General features: G+C 38.5%; 1 long non-coding RNA gene and 3 other non-coding genes across 6 annotated transcripts; all 4 read left to right on the top strand.

Moving 5' to 3' along the window:
* Positions 1–5,002: 5,002 nt before the first annotated feature.
* On the top strand, positions 5,003–5,073 carry trnag-gcc (transfer RNA glycine (anticodon GCC)). The gene has a single exon. It is a non-coding gene; the product is annotated as a tRNA-Gly (tRNA).
* A 247-nt stretch (positions 5,074–5,320) lies between these two features.
* Positions 5,321–5,391, top strand: trnag-gcc (transfer RNA glycine (anticodon GCC)). Its single transcript has one exon. It is a non-coding gene; the product is annotated as a tRNA-Gly (tRNA).
* A 406-nt stretch (positions 5,392–5,797) lies between these two features.
* trnag-gcc (transfer RNA glycine (anticodon GCC)) lies at positions 5,798–5,868 on the top strand. Its single transcript has one exon. It is a non-coding gene; the product is annotated as a tRNA-Gly (tRNA).
* A 10,794-nt stretch (positions 5,869–16,662) lies between these two features.
* Positions 16,663–20,643, top strand: LOC141381893 (uncharacterized). Of its 3 annotated transcripts, XR_012402785.1 has the most exons (6): positions 16,663–16,718; positions 17,953–18,058; positions 18,183–18,253; positions 19,349–19,533; positions 19,705–20,034; positions 20,287–20,643. It is a non-coding gene; the product is annotated as an uncharacterized lncRNA (long non-coding RNA). The 3 variants fall into 3 exon arrangements; XR_012402787.1 differs by lacking the exon at positions 20,287–20,643 and having other exon boundaries at positions 18,183–18,249; positions 19,705–19,991; XR_012402786.1 differs by lacking the exon at positions 20,287–20,643 and having other exon boundaries at positions 16,663–18,058; positions 18,183–18,249; positions 19,705–19,800.
* Positions 20,644–24,788: the final 4,145 nt, after the last annotated feature.

A 24,788-nucleotide genomic window follows, 5' to 3' on the forward strand; every position in this document is an offset into this window, starting at 1 on the left:
TGGCTCCTTTTTCAGCACTGGTTGACTGCCTTTTAGCACTTACACAACACAAAGCCAAAAAACAACATCGGTCAGCATAGGTGGTTCAGTGGTAGAATTCTCGCCTGCGACGAGGGAGACCCGGGTCCGATTCCCGGCCAATGCAATTCCTGTTTTGTGTTGCTGCTCTTCCAGCTCTGGGTAACAGCCTTGCAGCAATCACACCCCACTAGGGCTGCATTACAAGCATATCAGCATTGGTGGTTCAGTGGTAGAATTCTCGCCTGCCACGAGGGAGACCCGGGTCCGATTCCCGGCCAATGCAAGTGCTGTTTTTTGTTGCTACTCTTCCAGCTTTGGGTAACAGCCTTGCATCAATCACACCCCACTAGGGCTGCAGAATAAGCATATTAGCAATGGTGGTTCAGTGGTAGATTTCTCGCCTCCCTTGTGAAAGACCCTGGTCAGATTCCCGTCCATTACAGTTCCTATTTTGTGTTGCTACTCTTCCAGCTCTGGGTAACAGCCTTGCAGCAATCACAACCCACTAGGGCTGAAATATAAGCATATCAGCATTGCTGGTTCAGTGGTAGAAATCTCGCCTGCCACGCGGGAGACCTTGAGTCGATTCCTGGCTAATACAAATGCATTTTTGTGTGGCTCCTTTTTCAGCTCTGGTTGACGGCCTTTTAGCACTCACACAACATAAAGGCAAAGAAACAACATGGGTCAGCATTGGTCGTTCAGTGGTAGAATTCTTGCCTGCCACGCGGGAGACCCAGGTCCGTTTCCCGGCCAATGCACCTTCTGATTTTGGTTGCTACTCTTCCAGCACTGGGTAACAGCCTTGCAGCAATCACAACCCACTAGGGCTGCAGTAAAACCATATCAGCATTGGTGGATTAGTTGTAGAATTCTCACCTGCCACGCGGTTGACCTTGAGTCGCTTCCTGGCTAATACAAATGCAGTTTTGTGTGGCTCCTTTTTCAGCTCTGGTTGACGGCCTTTGAGCACTCACACAACACAAAGGCAAGGAAGAACATGGGTCAGCATTGGTGGTTCAGTGGTAGAATTCTTGCCCGCCACGCGGGAGACCCGGGTCCGAATCCCGGCCAATGCAATTCCTGTTTTGTGTTGCTACTCTTCCATCTCTGGGTAACAGCCTTGCAGCAATCACAACCCACTAGGGCTGCAGTATAAGCATATCAGCATTGCTGGTTCAGTGGTAGAAATCTCGCCTGCCACGTGGGAGACCTTGAGTCGATTCCTGGCTAATAACAATGCAGTTTTGTGTGGCTCCTTTTTCAGCTCTGGTTGACGGCCTTTTAGCACTCACACAACACAAAGGCAAGGTAGAACATGGGTCAGCATTGGTGGTTCAGTGGTGGAAACCTTGCCTGCCACACGCGAGACCCGGGTCCAATTCCCAGCCAATGCATTTCCTGTTTTGTGTTGCTACTCTTCCAGCTCTGGGTAACACCCTTGCAGCAGCCACACCCCACTAGGGCTGTAGCATAAGCATATCAGCATTGGTGGTTCAGTGGTAGAATTCTCGCCTGCCACGCGGGAGACCTGGGTCCGATTACTGGTCAATGCAATTCTTGTTTTGTGTTGCTACTCTTCCAGCTCTGAGTATCAGCCTTGCAGCAATCACACCCCACTAGGGCTGCAGTAAAAGCTTATCAGCATTGGTGGTTCAGTGGTAGATTTCTTGCCTGCCACACAGTAGACCCTGGTCCGATTCCCATCCATTACAATTCCTGTTTTGTGTAGCTACTCTTCCAGCTCTGGGTAACAGCCTTGCATCAATCGCACCCCACTAGGGCTGCAGAATAAGCATTTCAGCATTGGTGGTTCAGTGGTAGAATTCTCGCCTGCGACGAGGGAGACCCGGGTCCGATTCCCAGCCAATGCAGTTCGTGTTTTGTATTACTACTCTTCCAGCTCTGGGTAACAGCCTTGCAGCAATCACACCCCACTAGGGGCGCAATAAAGCATATCAGTATTGGTGGTTCAGTGGTAGAATTCTCGCCTGCTACGCGGGAGACCTTGAGTCGATTCCCGACTAATACAAGCGTGGTTTTGTGTGGCTCCTGTTTCAGCTCTGGTTGACGTCTTTTTAGCCCTCACACAACACAAAGGCAGGGAAGAACATGGGTCAGCATTGGTGGCTCAGTGGTAGAGTTCTCGCCTGCCACGCGGGAGACCCGAGTCCGATTCCCGGCCAATGAAAATCTTGTTTTGTGTTGCTACTCTTCCAGCTCTGGATATCAGCCTTGCAGCAATCACACCCCACTAGGGCTGTAGTAAAACCATATCAGCATTGGTGGTTCAGTGGTAAAATTCTCACCTGCCACGCGGTGGGCCTAGAGTCGATTCCTGGCTAATACAAGTGTGTTTTTTTGTGGCTCCTTTTTCAGCTCTGTTTGACGGCCTTTTAGCACTCACACACTACAAAGGCAAAAAACTATATCGGTAGGCATTGATGGCTCAGTGGCAGAATCCTCGCCTGCCACAGAGTAGACCTGGAGTCAATTCACAGCTAATACAAGTGTGGTTTTGGCTCCTTTTTCAGCTCTGGTTGACGGCCTTTAAGTACTCACACAACACAAAGCCAAAAAAACAACTTCGGTCAGCATAGGTGGTTCAGTGGTAGAATTCTCACCTGCCGCGTGGGAGACCTGGGTCTTATTCCCGGCCAATGCAATTCCTGTTTTGTGTAGCTACTCTTCCAGCTCTGGTTGACAGCCTTTTAGCACTCACACAACAAAAAGGCAAAACACAACATCGGTCAGCATTGGTGGTTCAGTGGAAGAATTCTTGCCTGCCACGCGGGAGACCCGGGTCCGATTCCTGGCCAATGCATTTCCTGTTTTGTGTTGCTACTCTTCCAGCTCTGGGTAACAGCCTTGCAGCAATCACACCCCAATAGGGATCCAGTATAAGCATATCAGCATTGGTGGTTCAGTGGTAGAATTCTCACCTGCCATGCGGGAGACCCAGGTCCGATTCCCGGCCAATGCAAGTGTGGTTTTGTGTTGCTACTCTTCCAGCTCTGGAAAAACAGCCTTGCATCAATCACACCACACTAGGGCTGTAGAATAAGCATATCAGCATTGGTGGTTCAGTGGTAGATTTCTTGCCTGCCACACAGAAGACCCTGGTCCGATTCCCATCCATTACAATTCCTGTTTTGTGTAGCTACTCTTCCAGCTCTGGGTAACAGCCTTGCATCAATCACACCCCACTAGGGCTGCAGAATAACCATATCAGCGTTGGTGGTTCAGTGGTAGATTTCTCGCCTGCCACGCGGAAGACCCTGGTCCGATTCCCGTCCATTCCAATTCCTGTTTTGTGTTGTTACTCTTCCAGCTCTGGGTAACAGCCTTCCAGCAATCACAACCCACTAGAGCTGCAGAATAAGCATATCAGCATTGGTGGTTCAGTGGTAGAATGCTCGCCTGTCACATAGGAGACATAGAGTCGATTCCCGGCTAAAACATGTGCATTTTTGAGTGGCTCCTGTTTCAGCTCTGGTTGATGGCCTTTTAGCACTCACACAACATAAAGGCAAGGAACAACATAGATCAGCATTGGTCGTTTAGTGGTAGAATTCTTGCCTGCCACGCGGGAGACCCAGGTCTGTTTCCCGGCCAATGCACCTTCTGATTTTGGTTGCTACTCTTCCAGCACTGGGTAACAGCCTTGCAGCAATCACAACCCACTAGGGCTGCAGTAAAACCATATCAGCATTGGTGGTTTAGTTGTAGAATTCTCGCCTGCCACGCGGTAGACCTTGAGTCGCTTCCTGGCTAATACAAGTGCAGTTTTGTGTGGCTCCTTTTTCAGCTCTGGTTGACGGCCTTTTAGCACTCACACAACACAAAGGTAAGGAAGAAGATGGGTCAGCATTGGTGGTTTAGGGGTAGAATTCTCGCCTGCCACGCGGGAGACCCGGGTCCGATTCCCTGCCAATGCAATTCCTGTTTTGTGTTGCTACTCTTCCAGCTCTGGGTAACAGCCTTGCATCAATCACACCCCACTAGGGCTGTAGTATAAGCATATTAGCATTGTTGGTTCAGTGGTAGATTATTTGCCTGCCACACAGAAGACCATGGTCCGATTTCTGTCCATTACAATTCCTGTTTTGTGTAGCTACTCATCCAGCTCTGGGTAACAGCCTTGCAGTAATCACACCCCACTAGGGCGGCAATATAAGCATATCAGCATTGGTGGTTCAGTGGTAGAATTCTCGCCTGCCACGCGGGAGACCTGGGTCTGATTCCCGGCCAATGCAAGTGCTGTTTTGTGTAGCTACTCTTTCAGCTTTGGGTAACAGCCTTGCATCAATCACACCCCACTAGGGCTGCAGAATAAGCATATCAGCAATGGTGGTTCAGTGGTAGATTTCTTGCCTCCCCCACGAAAGACCCTAGTCAGATTCCCGTCCATTTCAATTCCTATTTTGTGTTGCTACTCTTCCAGCTCTGGTTGACGGCCTTTTAGCACTCACACAACAAAAAGGCAAAAAACAACATCGATCAGCATTGGTGGTTCAGTGGAAGAATTCTCGCCTGCCACGCGGGAGACCCGGGTCCGATTCCTGGCCAATGCATTTCCTGTTTTGTGTTGCTACTCTTCCAGCTCTGGGTAACAGCCTTGCAGCAATCACACCCCAATAGGGATCCATTATAAGCATATCAGCATTGGTGGTTTAGTGGTAGAATTCTCACCTGCCATGCGGGAGACCCAGGTCCGATTCCCGGCCAATGCAAGTGTGGTTTTGTGTTGTTACTCTTCCAGCTCTGGGTAACAGCCTTGCAGCAATCACAACCCACTAGGGCTGCAGAATAAGCATATCAGCATTGGTGGTTCAGTGGTAGAATGCTCGCCTGCCATGTAGGAGACCTAGAGTCGATTCCCGGCTAAAACATTTGCAGTTTTGTGTGGCTCCTTTTTTCAGCTCTGGTTGACGGCCTTTTAGCACTCACACAACACAAAGGCAAGGGAGAACATGGGTCAGCATTGGTGGTTCAGTGGTAGAATTCTCGCCTGCCACGCGGGAGACCCGGGTCCGATTCCCGGCCAATGCAATTCCTGTTTTGTGTTGCTACTCTTCCAGCTCTGGGTAACAGCCTTGCATCAATCACACCACACTAGGGCTGTAGTATAAGCAAGTCAGCTTTGTTGGTTCAGTGGTAGATTGCTTGCCTGCCACACAGAAGACCATGGTCCGATTCCCGTCCATTACAATTCCTGTTTTGTGTAGCTACTCTTCCAGCTCTGGGTAACAGCCTTGCAGTAATCACACCCTACTAGGGCTGCAGTGTAAGCATATCAGCATTGGTGGTTCAGTGGTAGAATTCTTGCCTGCCACGCGGGAGACCCGGGTCCGATTCCCGGCCAATGCAAGTGCTGTTTTGTGTTGCTACTCTTCCATTTCTGGGTAACAGCCTTGCAGCAATCACAACCCACTAGGGCTGGAGTATAAGCATATCATCATTGCTGGTTCAGTGGTAGAAATCTCGCCTGCAACGCGGGAGACCTTGAGTCGATTCCTGGCTAATACAAATGCAGTTTTGTGTGGCTCCTTTTTCAGCTCTGGTTGACGGCCCTTTAGCACTCACACAATACAAAGGCAAGGAACAACATAAGTCAGCATTGGTGGTTCAGTGGTAGGAACCTTGCCTACTACACGCGAGACCCGGGTCCAATTCCCACCCAATGCTTTTCCTGTTTTGTGTTGCTACTCTTCCAGCTCTGGGTAACAGCCTTGCAGCAATCACACCCCACTAGGGCTGTAGCATAAGCTTATCAGCATTGGTGGTTCAGTGGTAGAATTCTTGCCTGCCACGCGGGAGACCCGGGTCCGATTCCCGGTCAATGCAATTCCTTTTTTGTGTTGCTACTCTTCCAGCTCTGGGTATCAGCCTTGCAGCAATCACACCCCACTAGGGCTGCAGCTTAAACATATCAGCATTGGTTGTTCAGTGGTAGATTTCTCACCCTGCCACGCGGAAGACGGTAGTCCGATTCTCGTCCATTACAAATCCTGTTTTGTGTTGCTACTCTTCCAGCTCTGGGTAACAGCGTTGCAGCAATCACACCCCACTGGGGCTGCAGTATAAGCATATCAGCATTGGTGGTCCAGTGGTAGAGTTCTCGCCTCCCACGTGGGATACCTGGGCCTGGTTCCCAGCCAATGCAATTCCTGTTTTGTGTAGCTGCTCTTCCAGCTCTGGGTATCAGCCTTGCAGCAATCACACCCCACTAGGACAGCAGTATGAGCATATCAGCATTGGTGGTTCAGTGGTAGAATTCTTGCCTGCCATGTGGGAGACCTGGGTCCCATTCCTGGCCAATGCAATTCCTGTTTTAGGTTGCTACAATTCCTGTTTTATGTTGCTACTCTTCCAGCTTATCAAGCAAGTTTTTACACAGCGGATGCCCTTTCAGCCGCAACCCATGTCTGGAACACACACACACACACACACACACACACACACACACACACACACAATCTAGCCTATCCAATTCACCTGTACCGCATGTCTTTGGACTGTGGTGGAAACTGGAGCACCCTAAGGAAACCCACGTGAATGCAGGGAGAACATGCAAACTCCACACAGCAACACCAACTGAACCGAGGCTTGAACCAGCGACCTTTTTGCTGTGAGGCAACAGCACTACCTACTGCGCCACTGCTTCGCCCAGCATAAAAATGTATATACATAAATCACAATTTAAATGGACAAATAAATAGATATGTTTAAATTGTGTTTTTAACCCCCTGGGGTCGAAGACAGCGTATACGCGTTCTGACAAGTTTTTACCTCATTGAGCTGAAATGAACCTAAATTACACTTTCAGTTTTGATCGTACAGATAAGATCAATACATCAATCGAATCTGTTAGGTGTCTTCTTTTTAAATGTGTACACTCACAACAAAAACAAATGTGTGTGCTTTTGCAAATCTAGGATAATAAACAGTGTAGGCATTCTGTCTTTTCTCTCTCCGTGAACTGTTTTTAGAAACGTGTCAGCAAAATGCGCTGAAACTCCGCGAAAACAATACACCCAGACACGAGACACATATCTTTATAAAGCTTGAAGTGTCTACTTTTAAACGCAGCTATGCATGTTGAAAACAAATATTGTTTGATAAAGTAATCAGTATGAAAGCAACGCTATGTCTAGCTTCTCAGTCTGAGCTCATTAGAGTTATTGCGACCAGGCCCACGAAGCTTTGACATTACAAACAGCCTGCATGAGGAGCGCGCAACAGTAGACTGCAGAGGTGGGACCAAGTCATTGTTTGGCAAGTCACAAGTAAGTCTCAATTCATTGCTCTCAAGTCCCGAGTCAAGTCCCGAGTCAAGACAGGCAAGTCCCGAGTCAAGTCCCGAGTCAAAGGCAACAAGTCTCAAGTCAAGTCCAAAGTCCTGCAGTTTGATTTTCGAGTCTTTTCGAGTCTTTTTAACAGAAAAATAAAATATAAACAGATTAGGTATGGTTGTAAGATCTGTATTAATTAAACAAACCTTTTTTTATTAAAGAACATTGCTCAGATATATAAAAATACAAATGCAATTTTCTGAAAAAGTACTGAACAGTGCTGCGTCTCGTCTCCACAGCATAATGCACAAGAACGAGTTCCACCAAAAAAAGACTCCATTTTGCCTCACATCACACAGAAATTGCAGGTCTACTGCTGTCTAATTCATTAAGTTTAGTTGTGCCCGTATGTTATGTCTTCGGTGATCAACTTGTGATTAACCAAAATTACATAACCTCAATGAGGCAGCAGTAGACCAACTCCTGTATATGCTGCAAAGTTAAATTGAGTGAAATTGGAATTTTGTCAATTGAATCTCGTGTGTGCTAAAGAGATGGAGTTGCAAATCTGTCTAGCAGCAACGTAAAATGGTAGCACATATTGTTAATGAAGTAGGCTACTTCATACAAACAATAACATTGTTTTCTTCACATAACGTTGAAGAGCTTTGCTCTCTACCTTGTGTGATGCTCGTGCACGGATTTCCTCTGTTTGTGGACAAAACTGATTGCGAGTTCTCAAATTTTCTCTCGCTCTCAAATATGCACTGCTCACACACAAATTTTCTTGAGCGCTCTCAGAGATTATATGCAAACTCACAATTTGTGTCGTGTTCCCTCTTCCTTTCATGCTTTTTGATATGATTCATATTGCTGCACTGTTTAATAACAATAACCAAAATACTAAAATAGACTTACATATTAAATGTTTAATCTAATAAACCATAACATTTTTGGTTGTTTTATATGATGAGATATTTTCAGTTTCAAACACTTAAAGACAGAGAATAGACCAGTGGTGCCCCCCTGAAAATTTGCTTAAGGGGGGCCAGAAAAGGCCAGCTACGTCAGTGGCACCAATCAATCCACAATCATTTTTTAGTGGCTGCTATTTATTTATTGAAATATTGCATTGTATTGCATTTATGTAAGTAGATTTAAATAAATAATGTCAACAGCAAAATCATATCGGGTTGGCCACAGGGGTGGCTAGAGTTTACACAGGGGTAACACCCCTTGTAAAGGGGTTTACACCACTATAAGGCACCCCTGGAATAGATGTTGGATGTAAAGAATACATTTTATTTTAAAAGCATTTAAACAAAAACTAATGCAAGCGGAAATGTAACTGTGATAAAATAAGGAAACACTTGATAAGGTATTATAGCCTACTGTACTATTCACTCTTCAAATAAATCTCACTATCAATCTCATTTTATCATGGCAGCTAAAATAAAGTAAACTAGTGTCTGCTGGCTTCCACTTTGCTGATGAGATTGTGGAGGACATTTTCCATGTCATCCTCTTCATTTTGAGGAAAGCTGTTCCACAGGGCCCCTGAACACGTATATTGGCATGTACTGTGTTTTGAACAGTAGCCTACTACAGTAAAGAACTTCAATTGATCAGTTGTGGTAATACTATAGTTGCTATGGTAACACAAGTGTAATATAAACAAATTACCCAGTGCTGTATTATTTTACAATATAGGGTATTTTATACTACAAATCACTACAATTTACTGTAGTAAAACTACACTTTGTATTATTTTATCTGTTCACTATTGGTAATACTACTGTATTATGAAGCATTCATTAACAAGTCGTAAATAATACTAGCCTAAAACATAAGTATAATACAAGTATACAAAAAGTATAATACTCAAAAACACTAGAATTTATTAAAGAATTTACCTTAACCTTTTAGTTTTTTGTGTATTGTTAATAAATAGTAAAGCAAGAAAGAAACCATATCAACATTCTTGGAATAACCCTTCGCTAAGCCTCGCCCTCCTTAGTTACTGTTGCTACTACGCCTGTCAAGCTTTATGCCTGGCACATCTATTACAGTGTGTATGCGCTGGTGTCAGACATTCCCAAGGATTTAATTAGTCATTTTTGGCAAACAGGTGAGATATCTGAGAAAGCCAGACAAAAGAGGACTGCAGTATACATTACAGGGGTATATTCACAACATAATAGCAACTGATTAGAAAATAATTTTATCAAAATTGAAGCAAGGTTAGCCTAGCCACCTCATACGCTGAACATTCAACAGCATAGTTCATGCACAGCAGGAGAGGTGAAATTATAAAATAATCTAATAACCTAAGAAACTGATGGATTTGTGCCGAATATTAGCATCATTGACCCATAACAGTGTACAGTACCTATTACTGTCAGCATGTTTGTGTGCTCTTTATCCAGTTTTTATTCAAATTTGCAGTTAAGTGGAAGAAAAAAAATTGAAATGCACATTAAAGTATAAATAACAGAAGTGAACAAATAGATTTTTCCTACCAGCAAATATTAGTGTATGTATTTATATGCGTTACAATAGCGAGGGTTTAAACTAGTGCTCACAGGGTTCAACGCTAAGGATTTTTTCTACTGGCCCGATCGGGCCAGTGGTTCTGATTTTTACTTTCCCTGCCCAAATTTTCACTGGCCCCACCAAAAAAAAAAAAAAAAAAGAAGTTAATCGCTATTTGAATGTGCGTGTGTGTGTGTGTGTGTATACACACACACACACACACACACACACACACACACAGTTGATTTCAGAATTATTAGTTCCCCTAAATTATTAGCACCCCTGTTTATTTTTTTCCCCAATTTCTATTTAACAGAGAACAGATTTTTTTCAGCACATTTCTAAACATAATAGTTTTAATAACTCATCTCTAATAACTGATTTATTTTATCTTTGTCATAATGACTGTAAATAATATTTTACTAGATATTCTTCAATACACTTCTATACAGCTTAAAGTGACATTTAAAGGCTTAACTAGGGTAATTAGGTTAACTAGGCAGGTTAGGGTAATTAGGCTAGTTATTGTATAATGATGGTTTGTTCTGTAGACAGTCTGAAAAACAATTAGCTTAAGAGGCTAATAAATTTTACCTTAAAATGGTTAAAAAAATGTTTTTATTCTAGCCAAAATAAAACAAATAAGATTTTGTTCAGAGGAAAAAATATTATCAGACAAAATATCAACATTTCTTTGCTTTGTTAAACATCATTTAGGAAATATTTTAAAAAGAAAAAACAAAAAACAAAAGGGGGCTAATAAATCTGTATATATATTTACGGTAATTTTTAAAATGTTTAAGGAAAACTATTCAGTTCATCAAGGCTATATTTATAAATGTAAAAAAGGTGTAATTGTTAAATATTTATTAAAATTTTAAATAACTGCTTTGTTATTGTATTTAGTTTCAAATAAAATAATTACTCCAGACATTATTGATTTTTTAACTATTACCATTAATAAATATAATAATAATTAATATTAGTGATTTCTGAAGGATCATGTGACTGGAGTAATGAAGCTGAAATCTCATCTTTAAAATCACTGGAATAAATGAATAAATTAAATGATAAACTACTTTTGAACAGTTATTTTATAGTGCAACATTTCACAATTTGTATTTAAGATGAAATAATTGCAGCCTTGGTGAGCAGAAGAAGCTTGTTTTAACATATTTAATCACACTGACCCCAAACTTTTGTGTATTGTGTATAGAATATTTTATAAGTGAAAATGTGCACTTTAATTTTAACAACCCACAGACATCGTCACCGAATACAAATCGAGGTAAGACTTTCTCATATATACAGAGCCTCATTTCAATTGTAAGGTTTTGTAGAAATCAATCAATTGAATTAATCAATCTATTAAAGAAACGTTGACTATAATTCTGTATTTTAGGCTTAAATTATAGAGAGACATAGCAGATGAACCGAGACTGCATCAGATCAATGTAAATCTTTCTTTCGAGCTGTCAGTGCGGAAATGAACAAAACAACAGGCCTAATACAACATTTTATAAGATTAAAATATGGAAAAATTAACAGATAGTAATTTCGGTCAATTTTCGTGACGGATAAACCGAGATCAGGCTGGATAAACAGATCTCGGTAATATTTCAGCATGCTTTCACTTTCGCATTTACCGGTAAGAATGACATCTCGCCCTGCTCATCATTCCCTCTTCATATAGCCGTATATATGGCTATTACACGATCATGATACACTGTGATATACACTGTTAAAAATTGTCCCGTTAAAAAACAGTAAAATACTGGCAGCTGCAGTTGCCAGCAATGTACTGTTATTTTACAGTATGTTGCTGTAAAATTCATGGACTTCATTGATTTACACAATACTCAAGTGAACTCATTTTGCTCACTGAATGCAACTGCCTCAAATTGGTCAACTGCTGAATGAGTTTATGAAGTAATGTGCTATATATGCTTAGAAACATACTTATAATGATAACTTATTTTAGTTAATTAGAAAAGTTTGGTTTAACTCTAATGTCTTATTTTTCACAACAGCACACATACATGTAAATCTGGAATCACCAGAGAGATTCTGACTGCATCAGCAACTAAACAGCCGCTATCTTTAAATAGAGAAACATGCAGAATAACATCAGCAGTTTATTGTTCATCTTTAACTCATACACTGGCTCTACTCTCCTCCACAACGGTGACAGACAGAAGAAATTAGCTTCAGGTTTTACAGTAAAATACTGTTTTTTCCTTGATTTAACGGTAATCTACTGGCAGCTGTGGTTGCCAGCAATCTACTGTTTTTTTACAGTCTATTTCCGTAGTTTAAATTAACAGTATATTACTGTTAAAATACATTTTTACACTGTGTTTTACCTCTCACACCTTTAACCCTTTAAACCCCAGAGCATATACTTCAGTTTTAATTGAAGTGTCCACACTACTGAGTGTTCAAAAAACATGTAGCAAAGCTGAAGTAAATTCATTAATTAACTGACTAATTAAATGATAATTGAGGATTAACAATGAATAAATAAAGAAATACTGAAGGGAAAAAACAAGAACAGAACATACAAAACTTTAGTCACAGCTTTATAATGAAATAACCTGAAGAACAACAAATGATTAAATCATTTAAATGATCAGCGGATGATTAAACAACTCTACAAACATCATCACCAGCTACACTTATTACTTAATACATGTATTTTTGTATAACATCTACTAAAGTTCTTCTTGAGAAAAAGTGAAAGTTTTACGTCTCCATCATGGAGAACAGAGTTTGCTTTAGTTGGGCTCTTAGCCCTGTCATATTTAACATTTATATATCTTGGCTGCTACAATTGTTAAGAACTTTGTTTAAAAAGCTCCTTTGTTGAGGCAAGCCAGCCAAAAACCTAAATAAGATCTGGTGATATTCATGTTGCTATTAAATGGCAGAGTCTGTTCTCATTTAGTGTAATAAAATTTACTGCTTCTATTCAATGTTAAATCTATTGTTTTACATTATATGGCAATGATTTCTGGAAGTTTTTAAGAATATCTTGGACAATAACACTGCTCTATGGTGTAAATCGCACTCAAAGAGACATCAATAATCAGCATATGAACCTCAATAATGGTGACAACTAACAAAATTAACAGTTTAACTCACAAACAGGCAACTGAAAGTCTAAACATAAACAAAAGCAAATAAAACGCAAATAAAGAAAACTGTAAGATCATTATACAACATTTATTTATACAGCAATGCATGCTGGGATATTTGTACCGTGCCACTCCCAGCATGCATTGCAGCATGAAACATCTGAGATGTTACCATTGTTGAGATACAAGGTCAGATTCATGAGGTCTGAGTGTGTATTTGTCATAACTGAACTGTTTTTGTATGTTATTTCTTAACTGTTAAGTAATTACGGAGGTATCTTTTCTGTTTCCACTTCTCATTAATTAAATTAATACCTGCAACTAAGCATAAAATCTATTGCATGAGGCCCTTCCAGATTTATAACAAAACATTTATCAGAACTAATTTCAGACAAATAGATTTCTCTATTTATTGACTTTCCAACTTGATTGCTATAATACAAGCACTTTGTAAACTCTTTATTATAGTAATTGGAGAGTCTGAATTAATAAGTTCAAGGGTGAAGAGCCCAACTAAATCAGCCCCTCACTCCATTACGGTGACACAAAAAACACCTTAATTTCTGCTGGATCTCAATGAGAATAGTATGGAAGTCAAATCAGTCAGTAATAAGTGTGTGTCTGCTGTTGTTTGTGGAGTTGTTTAATGATCCTCTGCTGAGACTGAAGCTGTTTTATTTTATTTTATTTTATTTTATTTAATGCTGTAACTCAAGTCACTGTTTGTGTTTCTTGTTTATTTTCTTCAGTAATTGGGATTATTAACAGCAGGTGTTCATTAGTGTCTGAATTCACTCATTAGTATTCATTAAAACTGTCAGGTGAACTATATTAGTTAACTAGTGTATGAAATAGTGAACAAGGACACAAAGCGTGATTTCAAACACAGACTTCAAAACATCGAATCTGAACTCTGTTAGCTCACAGTTTTCTGCAGTTGGTTACTTTCTCGAAAACAAAAATGTTACCCAGAAAGCACTGTTTTTAACAGAATATTACTGTTTTAGTGAAAAAAACATTATTTTACCGTAGAATCTGACCGTTTTTTAACAGCAATTTTTTACAGTGTAGCCTGGGTCGTTAGTTCGTTGCATTGTTTTGTTTTCTCGCTACAATCGATACGCTCAATAGGACAGAGACCGCGTCTCATTCAGGCGAACTTGGACTGATTGATTTGGCGCGGAAGCGAGCGCAACTGCTGGATATATGCTAAAAAAACGCGCTAACGGGTGAAACGAGACAGATTCCGAAACAAACGTCTATGTGGGAAAGCACCGTAAGATTGTATTTGCACACAATTGACAGACAGTCGCAGCACGCAGCTCTGGCTCGATCTGGCAGGCAAAAAGGCAGCAGCTGGCCCGATCGAGCCAGTAACATTTTGTACACTGGCCCGAGTGTCTTGCACGCTGGCCCCGGGCCATCGGGCAGTCCTTATTGTCGAGCCCTGGCTCATAATATCGAGTGGAAAAAAAGAAAAAGACCGCTGGGAAACATAACCTGCTTTGTTTTTTTTTATTTATTTTTTATAAGAAACACAGTTTAGATCTGTTTAGGATAAGAGGAGTGTGAGTTATTGCCACCTATCACTGAATGTGAATATCGAAAACAAAACCAACTTAGCTTAACTCCTTTACTGCCCCTCACACAGCTTGATCCACGCTGGCATTTCTCCTCTTGGGCTTCGGTTTTGAAAAAGGAAAAAATCCCACCACCCAGTCCAAACTTTTAGGATAGCGGGTGTCAGATTTGCATAATCCAATTGCACAACGATTTGGCTTGTTTCCCTCGCTCGAAAGCTTGACAGAGCCTCTGCCCGTAGCTACGATTGGTAAGCCGCGATTGGTGGGTGGCGGTTTTTGGGCATGGCTTAGCGAAAGGTCAGTTTAACAGGAGGATCCCGTGAGAGCAAAAGCACTAAAGGTATGAGACGCCATCGTAAACGAAAGTCAAGCGAACGCAAAGAGACTGAATGCACGAGAGAGAGAGAGAGAGAGAGAGAGAGAGAGAGAGAGAGAGTGTATTGGCACGCGAGTATTGGCTCGATCTCAAGTTCAAATTCTCTCTGCGTTCGCTTGACTTTTGTCCACTCCGGCGCCTCATAGTAGTCACGTTGGATACTGACGAATCAAAACAATCTACCGTGCTTTGATTGGACGTCATGCCGAAAGCGCGCATGCTCACACACACGCGCGCGCGCATGCTGTCACACACACGCACACATAAACGGGGAGAGAGAGAGAGCGGTCTATGTCAACATACTTTTTTATCGTTGGGCTTTTCATGGGAAGCAGCAAGTCTTTACAAGTCAATAGGGGCAAGTCCTAGTCAAAGTCCGAGTCATTTATGTTCAAGTCCAAGTCGAGTTGCAAGTCTTTTTATATTTTGTCAAGTCGAGTCTAAAGTCATCAAATTCATGACTCGAGTCTGACTCGAGTCCAAGTCACATGACTCGAGTCCACACCTCTGGTAGACTGTGTCAGGAAAAACACGTCATTAAAATGAACTAAAACTCAGCAAATACTCGACAAAGAAACATGTGAGATGTTTCTAAAGAAAGCTTGATATGTCTACTTTTGCATTAACCAATATAAGTCGAAAACAAATAATCTTTCAAGTAATTCGTATAAAAGTAAGGGCAGGTACTGATTCTCCTGTCGCCTCATTACAGCGAACGTGATCCCGCCCGCAGTGAAGGCGCATTTCATATGGAAATGAACTGAGGTGAGCCAGCCAGGTGATAATGTAAACGCTCCCCGAGACATGGCATCAAACGACAAGCTTTATTATAGTTACTTATTTTGTTTGAACGATGGCATGCTACACGGGTGAAGAAGCACAATATAAAAATAATATAAAAATAAACAATATAAAAATTAAAATATATAAATAAACTTATTTTTTCTCAGATTCTTTCTTGAAACTCTTAGTCACATACCTGTCTGATGGCTCATTATGCAGGTCTTTGTCTTCTCTGGTGTTACTCTCTGCATAGTAATGATAGTTCACGCCTTCTCGCATAAACTATTTTCACACAGAAAGTGACTTAGAAATTTTAATTCATAGAATTGTTTTTTTGTGAGTACCCAGATAGCAGGCAGTAATCGGCCCGAGCTCGGCTGCCCTCCGGCGCCTCCGGCTCCGACTCGGCATCGGCGAGTGTTATTCGGGCCGAGTGCGGCCCGCAGCTCGCTCGCGCACATGCGGTTGTGATGCGGCTGTAAAGCACTGGCCCGATTCCGGTCAACCATATCCGGCCTGAGTCTGTCTGTAGAGTCCTGGCCGCCTCTGGCAAGGACTCGGCTGATGGCAACCGATTAAGTTCTTATTTTATCTAGCAATCTGTTAGCTCCACGTTTAATGATAATTTGAGAAAATATTAATGGTACGATAGCAAAAAAAAAATAATAATAATATTTAGTGTGGATGGTCGCAATGTTTAGACGCAAACAAAACAATATTATTTATAAATAGATTATACATGTCATCTAGAGAAAAACTATGTAAAATTCGCTTATTTTTGAGATAGCACGCTCCTGTGCTGACTGTTTTTTTTTTTAAAGCAGAAGTTGGTTTCATAATAAACACATGCGTTACTAAACTCCTGATCCAAACTCCAATCCAGACGGTGGCGGTAATGCTCCAAAAAGCTGGTTGTCAACCACCATGGCACGAAGATCACAAGAAGAAAAAGTTTGGTTTTTTCAAAGACTTCACGTGGAGTCCGGTCAGAAAGGTAAGCTTTTTACTGCTTGTGTTCTGTATAGTTAGCGAATTTAGAGCTTAAAACATTTCCACGGTGTTTGGTTGTAACAGCGTTTAGTAATTTAAAACAGTTTGATACGAAATGTAACTTGCTTTAAGAAACACGACTGGAGCTAATGTATGCTAACGCTAACAGTTACAAACACGTCTGAAAGTTCCTTTTCCTTTTACACAATGTTAGATTGTAACGTGTGTAGTAACTGAAAACTATTTTAATTATTTTAAAGAAATATGAAACGAATTTGTGTGTATGCTAACTTTGCGTTAAAGAAAGTTTCTGTAGACGAATCCATTAACTAACTTGGCAAAACGTGTTTTTTTCCTGATTTAACATTATAAAGTACCGTGGATGTTGAAAAAATCATTGTACAGGCGTATACTTATCCAACAGTATTAATTCTGTGATTATGTGTAAATAAAAACTAATCGTTTTGGATTAATAAAATATTTGTTGTTTATCTTGTTTATGCAGTTAGTCAAGAAAAATGATCGAAACTCGACTGTTTACTATTCTCTTTAAATTATCCAAGAGAAATATATTACTATGCACTTTAATTCATATGTGTTAGCCTATGTGAATCAATTATATCTTTTGATCAAGCTGTAATGGTCAGTTAATGTAAAACTGAACGTCTTAAAGCAGAGTTTGATGTTTTTTATGTTATTGACAGTGATAAATTCTGATTTAAATGAATGGGTAACAATATTTGTTGGTTAAGTCTTATTGTTCTTGTTTAACAAAGGTTAGTGAGATCATTTTGCAGCACATCACGACCATAGAAGTCAATGGCACACTCTTTTGAACGTGAATAGGCATGTTATAGTTGTGTGCTAAAAGTCCATTATAAGCTGTAAACTGCTGATATATTTCAACATATATTAGGCTTTTCAGACATTACATTACTAATTGCTTCACAAACAGCTGAAATGGTTTATTGTTATTGGCTATCATCAAACATTTTTCACAATGGTAGGTTAATCTTCATGGGTACAGAATAATGCATGTGCTTGGCCATCTTACAAATCTATGTCTCAGATTCATAAGGCTGTCACTCTGCATGAATCTCCGAATAAATCTTGTGCAACCTTCTGTGTACTGATTATTCACACTATAGGTATTATATGCATTAATTAACTTTGATAGTATTTCAGGATTTGAACTTTTCTTTACGGGAGGTTAACAACAATGTGATGTTTTATTATAGATGCATATGAGGAAGCTCGACTCAAACATCCACAAGCTACTGAGATTTCTGACTGGTAGACAGATGAGGATGATGATCGCCTGTCATACACCTAAAGACAGAACAGGTTTGTTTGCAATTATTTTAAACACATACTGTCAACATTATGTCATTGATCTATTACAACCTGTGAGTTTTGCCCTGGCACTATACTAAAGTGATGTTTTGTTTTGTAAATGTATCTGATCAAGGGACAGTATAGACACATCTATACCATGATGAAGAAAAATTACTTGGAACAAAGAGGCTGGAAAAAAGGCAGGTATGAAGATTTCAGAAATCAATGCAGCACCACAAGTACCATCACCATCAATGACTATGGCAGAAATCTTAAGACCACCATGAAGATGCACAGATACTGTACATTCCAGTACACCAGGCGTGTCCAAACTACGGCCCGCGGGCCGCAGGCTTTTTATAAATATCAATAGAATCTGGCCCGCTATACAAAAATGAACGTAATTCAATAAATAACCACCGGGTGTCGCTATTACATGCATTCAATTAAGCAGCAGTTCTTGTTATGATCTATCTATCTATCTATCTATCTGTCTATCTGTCTGTCTGTCTGTCTGTCTGTCTGTCTGTCTATCTATCTATCTACACACAGTTGAAGTCTGAATTATTAGCCCCTCATTGATTTATTTCTTCTTTGAACCATTTTAAGGTCAAAATTATTAGCCCCTTAAGTCTTCAGAACAAACCATTGTTATAAAATAACTTGCCTAATTACCTTAACTTGACTAGTTAACTTGATTAACCTAGTTAAGCCTTTAAATGTCACTTTAAGCTGTAAAGAAGTGTCTTAAAAATATCTAGTCAAATATTATTTACTGTCATCATGGCAAAGATAAAATAAATCAGTTATTAGAAATGAGTTACTAAAACTAATATGTTTAGACATGTGTGGAAAAAAATGTTTAACTCTCCGTTAAACAGAAATTGGGGAAAAAAATAAACGGTGGCTAATAATTTAGGGGGGCTAACAATTCTAACTTCAACTGTATATATATATATATATATACACACACACACACACACACACGTGTCTGTGTGATGTATGTAAAATTTGGCCCGCGACAACGTTTGTTTTTTTGCATCTGTCCCTCGGTACACCTATGAACATTTACAGTCTTTGTTCTAGTGCAGTTTGAGATCAAGACAGAACTTATTGCATCTCGTGATGTCTTTGTAAGAATTGAAGACATCACTAAATTTGTTAAGGTTTAATGCAGCTAGAAAGTAAAGATCAACTAGAGAATATCAGCAGTGTCTAACCCACTGCTGTATTTACAGAAGTTGTATGAGAATAAGCTACAGGTTGATTTATACTAATCTGTTATTTTTCTTTTTTTAGCACGACTGACTGAAGTTTTAAAATCATGCAACGTCATAAAGCAGCAGCTGGGCCTGATTCACACAAAACCAAAACAGACGTGATGAAATTCCAGATGTAAACACATTTGACCTTCCTTTGGTTAATTTGATTTGGAAAAGCTTGAAAATCAACTAAAGGAGCAGCCCGAACAAATGAAGAAACTGGTAAGTTCAAGCTCTTGCTAATTTCAAAGTGTTTAAGGTTAATTTGTTTTTTTTTTAATTGTTTTTTTTTTTTTTTGCTTCGTAGGTAGCCTACTTTTTTCCTAATTTTTTCTTTTTTTTTTACATTAGTACTTGTTCACTACTAATTATCTGTTTATCTTTTAATCACAGATGGAGTGAGGACAAATGTCCATACCACGCCACAGATAAAGAAGTGGAAAAATGCATTACAAGGTAGCTACAACTTGCCCCTGACAGGGATGGAGGAAGAAAGAAGAGAAAGCTAATGTGTCAAATGTCTACATCACTATTTTGTTTTATTTTTTAAACAACATTTTAAGTGTTTTAAGATGTTCCCTGATACTTGAACAATTTGTTTCTTTCATTTGCATTTATATATATATATATATGTATATGTATATATATATGTGTGTGTGTGTGTGTGTGTGTGTGTGTGTGTGTGTGTATATATGTATGGTATGTATGTATGTATGTATGTATGTATGTATGTATGTATGTATGTATGTGTGTGCGCCAAATTCTGAAGAAACATCTTGATACATTTTTAATAAACGTAATACAAATAAAATTATAAATATAAAATTGCACAAGACGTGTATATATATGAAATGTATAATCATCTCACTCATGTCTTGCTGTTTGTGCAATTGATTTTGTTCAAGTTTATTTAAAAATAAGTTTGACTTGTTTGTTTATTATTATTTTAATGTTTTATTAAAAAAATGTTTCAAGATGTTTCTTCAGAATTCTGCAGTACTTTTTACAAGTTTGACTTGGATATTTTACGGATTGTCATTGGTATTTTTAAGATGTTTCTTGCTATATCTTAAATTGGTTTCTATATTTAGGTTTATATAAAATTTAGCTGTTTTTTACAAATTTTTAATTCAAGTCTATTGGGAAAACAGGGTTGTTTTAAAAACATCTGTGTTTGTGTGTAATTTTTAGAATTTTTGTTTAAATATTTCTGTGTGTCATTATTGTGTTGTTTTATTGTTGTTTTTATTTTGATATTCTTGTGCACCACAAAATTATTTATAAAATTTTAGTACTATTTGTTTTCTTGCTATCAATAAACGTTTAACATTTATTTATTTTGTCATTTGTCTGATTATTTTCGTTACAGAATATGTATGCAGTTTGCACTTTATTCAAAGGTTAAACGCAGTGCTTACACTTTGTGTTTACATTATAGCCTGTGTTTGCTGTTATATAAATTCAAATGGTTGTAATACCATATATCAAGTACCAATGTAATACCAAAAGGTTTTATGAGGTGTATAAATACGGAGTCGCGCCAGCTCCGGGCCGCAGCGCACATTACCCTCGCGCCGTTTCCGGCGCGGATGCGCATCGTCGGCTCGCTTACGGCCGCCGCATCTGGCCCGCTTGATTCGGGCCGGAATCGGGCAGTGAGTCCACAGGCATCCGGCCCGAGTCCGGCAGCCGAAGTTGGGCCGAGGGGTAAGTCTCCGGCAGGCGACAATCTAGCCGGAACTGGCCCGAGTGTATTTTGCTATCTGGGTAAGTGAACAAGATGATTCTCACATCATTTTGAAGCAAAAACACTAGACTACCAGATCCAGTTCTCAAAAGTCTTGTGCACAAATGTTCTCTGTGTGTTTCACGGCCTTGTTTCAGTGACTTCAAAATTTTAGTTTTTCATTAACCACGCATAAACGTTTCTTTCTCAAAAACACAAACACATACAAACATGCTGCTTAGGTATTATTGTAAACCAACTTGTGCTGTTTACAGTGTTATCACACATTAGCTATTAAAATGTTTTTAAGATACTGAAAACAACACAAATGTCAGTGCATGTCAAAACTTCTCCAGAGCCCCAAAACACCCTCAGACCCCAGATGGTTAAAAGTCATTTAATTAGGCAATAAAACAATGCATTACAAAAACATTTTAAATGTATAAATAAATATACACTTTTATTACTGTATTTTTATTTAATTCATGTTTTAAAGGCTGATTAATCAAACAGTAAAAAATTGTATTAATAAATCACAAAACACATTTTAAACAGCTTTTTAAATAAGCATTTGGCAAATGCTTTTCTCCCTATTTGCCGCTTGGTTTTCTTTTTCTTTTGCCACATGCTTTTCTCAAATTAAAAATAAATCAAGTTAAAAATGGCTTTGCTGTAATGAGCTATTGTTTTCCTCTGTTAGAAAAAAAAGACAGTTAACAGTTTTATCTAGATTAAATGATTGTGGTGATAAAGATTTTCTTGAAGATATAGAACAAAATGAACTTCGTATTTTGCCATCAGAGTTGGATGACTACTATACAGAGAAAGCTAAAGGAGCTTTACGATCTAGAGTGAAATGGATAGAGGAGGGGGAGAAAAATTCTTCATATATTTTTTTAAATTTAGTAAAGCATAGGCAAGCTTCAAAAACTATTAATAAACGTAGCATAGATAACGATGTAAGTGAAGAGAAAACTTTGATTGATGATCACATCTATTCATGTTAATATATGAATCAAAATTTAATGAGAGTGATTGTGACTTTTTCTTTTCCTTTTTAAAAGATAAAGTTTCTATTATAGATGACAGCTTCCGTGAAATGATGGAATCTGACATTGTTATCTCTGAACTTGATGTTGCTATTTCTAAAATGTCCAATTGAAAATCCAGGCATATACGGAATTACAGTTGAGTTTTATAAACATATTTGGCCAGAGATGAGATTTTTAGTGTTTGAAGCACTTAAGAAAAGTAAAGAGAAAGCAGAACTATCGACTTCTATGAAGCAGATTTTAATAATTTTAGTTCCAGAGCCAAGCAAAGACAAATTATTTTTAAATAATTGGAGACCCATAACTCTTTTGTCCAATGATTTTAAATTGCTCTCTCATGTATTTGCCAATAGACTCAAAAAAAGGTATAGGCGAGATAATTAATGAAACACAATCAGCTTTTATTGTATTAAATTTATTTTTTATTGTATTATCTTTTATTTTTAATGTATTAAAGGGAGAATTATTCAGAATGATACTTGATATGCTCGATTATTTAATTCCTCAGACAAGTTTATTTCTATTTCTAGACTTTTTCAAGGCATTTGATACCCTTGAGCATCCTTTTTTGTCTTTAGAAAGTCTTTAGAAACTTTTGGGTTTGGTCCGAGCTTTTGTAGGGTAATTTCCATGTTCTATACTGATATATTCAGTGGTAAATCCCTGAATTCAGGATCATCTCCTAGAGTTTACATCAAAAGATTAATCCATCAAGGATGTCCCATCTCACCTTTACTTTTTAATATAGCTGTTGAACTTATGTCATTATATTAAATCAGAGTACACTTTAGGTATTAATATACTTGGTAGGACTTTTACTTTAAGTCAGTTTGCTGATGACACTCTATTAATTCTTAAAAATAGGGAGGTGCTCCTTTTAGCTCTTGTCAAAGTTTCTGTTTCCTAAAGCTTCTGAACTCACCTTAAACCTAAGAAAATGTGGAATATTAACTATTCAGAATTGTACTTTAAGAGAGTTAGAAGGTATTCTAGTAAAAGAAGAAGTTAAATACTTGGGAGTTACCATCACCAAAAATTCTGTTAATAGAGAATGTGCAAATTTTAATACTAAAATGGAAGGGATGAAAAAATCCCTAAATCATTGGATAGCTAGAGACCTTTCCATACAGGGTAAAATTATTTTGACTGGGATTATCTAAAATTATATACTTAACTTATCCTTTATATACTCCTCCCAAAATAGTTAAATCTATTAATTTAACATTTTTTACATTTATTTGTAAAAATAAATCACATTATTTACGTAAGAATCATATGATCAAAGAGTAAGAATATGGAGGTTTGAAAGCTATTAATTTTGAATGTCTTCATTGCACTTTTAGAGTTAAATGGTTGAAACAGTGTTTAAGCCTTATTCAATATGGTATCATATCCCAAATAATTTGTTTAAAAAAATGGTGGCCTTGAATTTGTATTAAGATATGATTATGATTGTTCAAAACTTCCTTTGATGCTGTCTAATTTTCAATAGCAAGAACTACTTTTTTGGAAAATTATATTTACCTATAATTTTCCCCTCATAAATCCACTCTTTGAAATAAAAGGGCTGTTATTATTAACAGAAAATCATTGTTTAAAAGTGACTGGTACAATAAAGGCATTATATTCATTAATGATTTGTTAGATGAAAATGGACTGCTACTATCTCATAACGAATTTTTAAATAAATATAGAGTTAAAATCACAGATAAAGGTTATATTAAAATTAGCGAGGCTATACCTATTGCTTTGTTTAGGTTAATTCAAAGTAATTATTTTGATCCCCCATGTACACTTGTAACTTTTCTTCCGTCTTTAAAAATATCAATGTTGATATTTTTGATAGTAAATGTAACAACAAGCTTATTTACAACACGCCTTATAATGGGTGATTTTAAGTGTTATCATCTAGGAGTTGTTAAACCCTTAGTAGAGGACAAAGCTTTTACCTTTTCTCTTAAATATCCTGTAGCACCTAAGGTTAAGTAAACTCATTACAGAATTTTATTCAGGATATACCATGTGAACGAGTTTATTCAAAAAAGATTTAACTTTGATGTTGACAAGTGTAGCTTCTGCTCCAGAAACACTCGATCACTTTTTTTTTTTTCTTGTGAATTTACTTTTAAATTCTGGTTTGACATCCATCCTTGGCTTTCATTAAAGATGATTTCAGTCCCCCCTATTGTTCTAGAAGATATTTTATTTTACAAAGCTGATTTACATTGTTCTTTCTCTGATGTTGTGAACTTTATTTTACTAATGGGTAAATATCACATTCATTGTTGTAAGTGGAAAAAGTGCAGACCCATAATGTTTTGTTTGTCCTTTGATGTAGATCTTCTGTACTGCTCCTTGCTCCTTGTTGCAGTTGTAACAATTTTAATTTATTTTATATATGATTGTTCCGTTTTGTGATGTAAAATTTTTGCAACAATAAAAACGAAAAAAAAACACTTATACTTATTAGATTAAACAAGTTTTTCAAAATTGTGTAAAAATGTTTGGATTAAAAGTTTTGATCAACTTCAAATACTGAATGTCTGTGTATTTGAAAGAGAGAGAGAGCAGATATGTTGTGTGAGATGTGAAAAGGAGTGTGAAATTTATCATGTCCTGACTGCAACAGTAAGTGGCAAAAAAGCTGAACAAAAAAGACTTTTATTTTGGCGTGTTGTGTGACATCATAAGGCGGCGCC

Source organism: Danio rerio, chromosome 4, assembly GCF_049306965.1.
Source record: "Danio rerio strain Tuebingen ecotype United States chromosome 4, GRCz12tu, whole genome shotgun sequence".
In the NCBI taxonomy this organism is placed as follows: domain Eukaryota; kingdom Metazoa; phylum Chordata; class Actinopteri; order Cypriniformes; family Danionidae; genus Danio; species Danio rerio.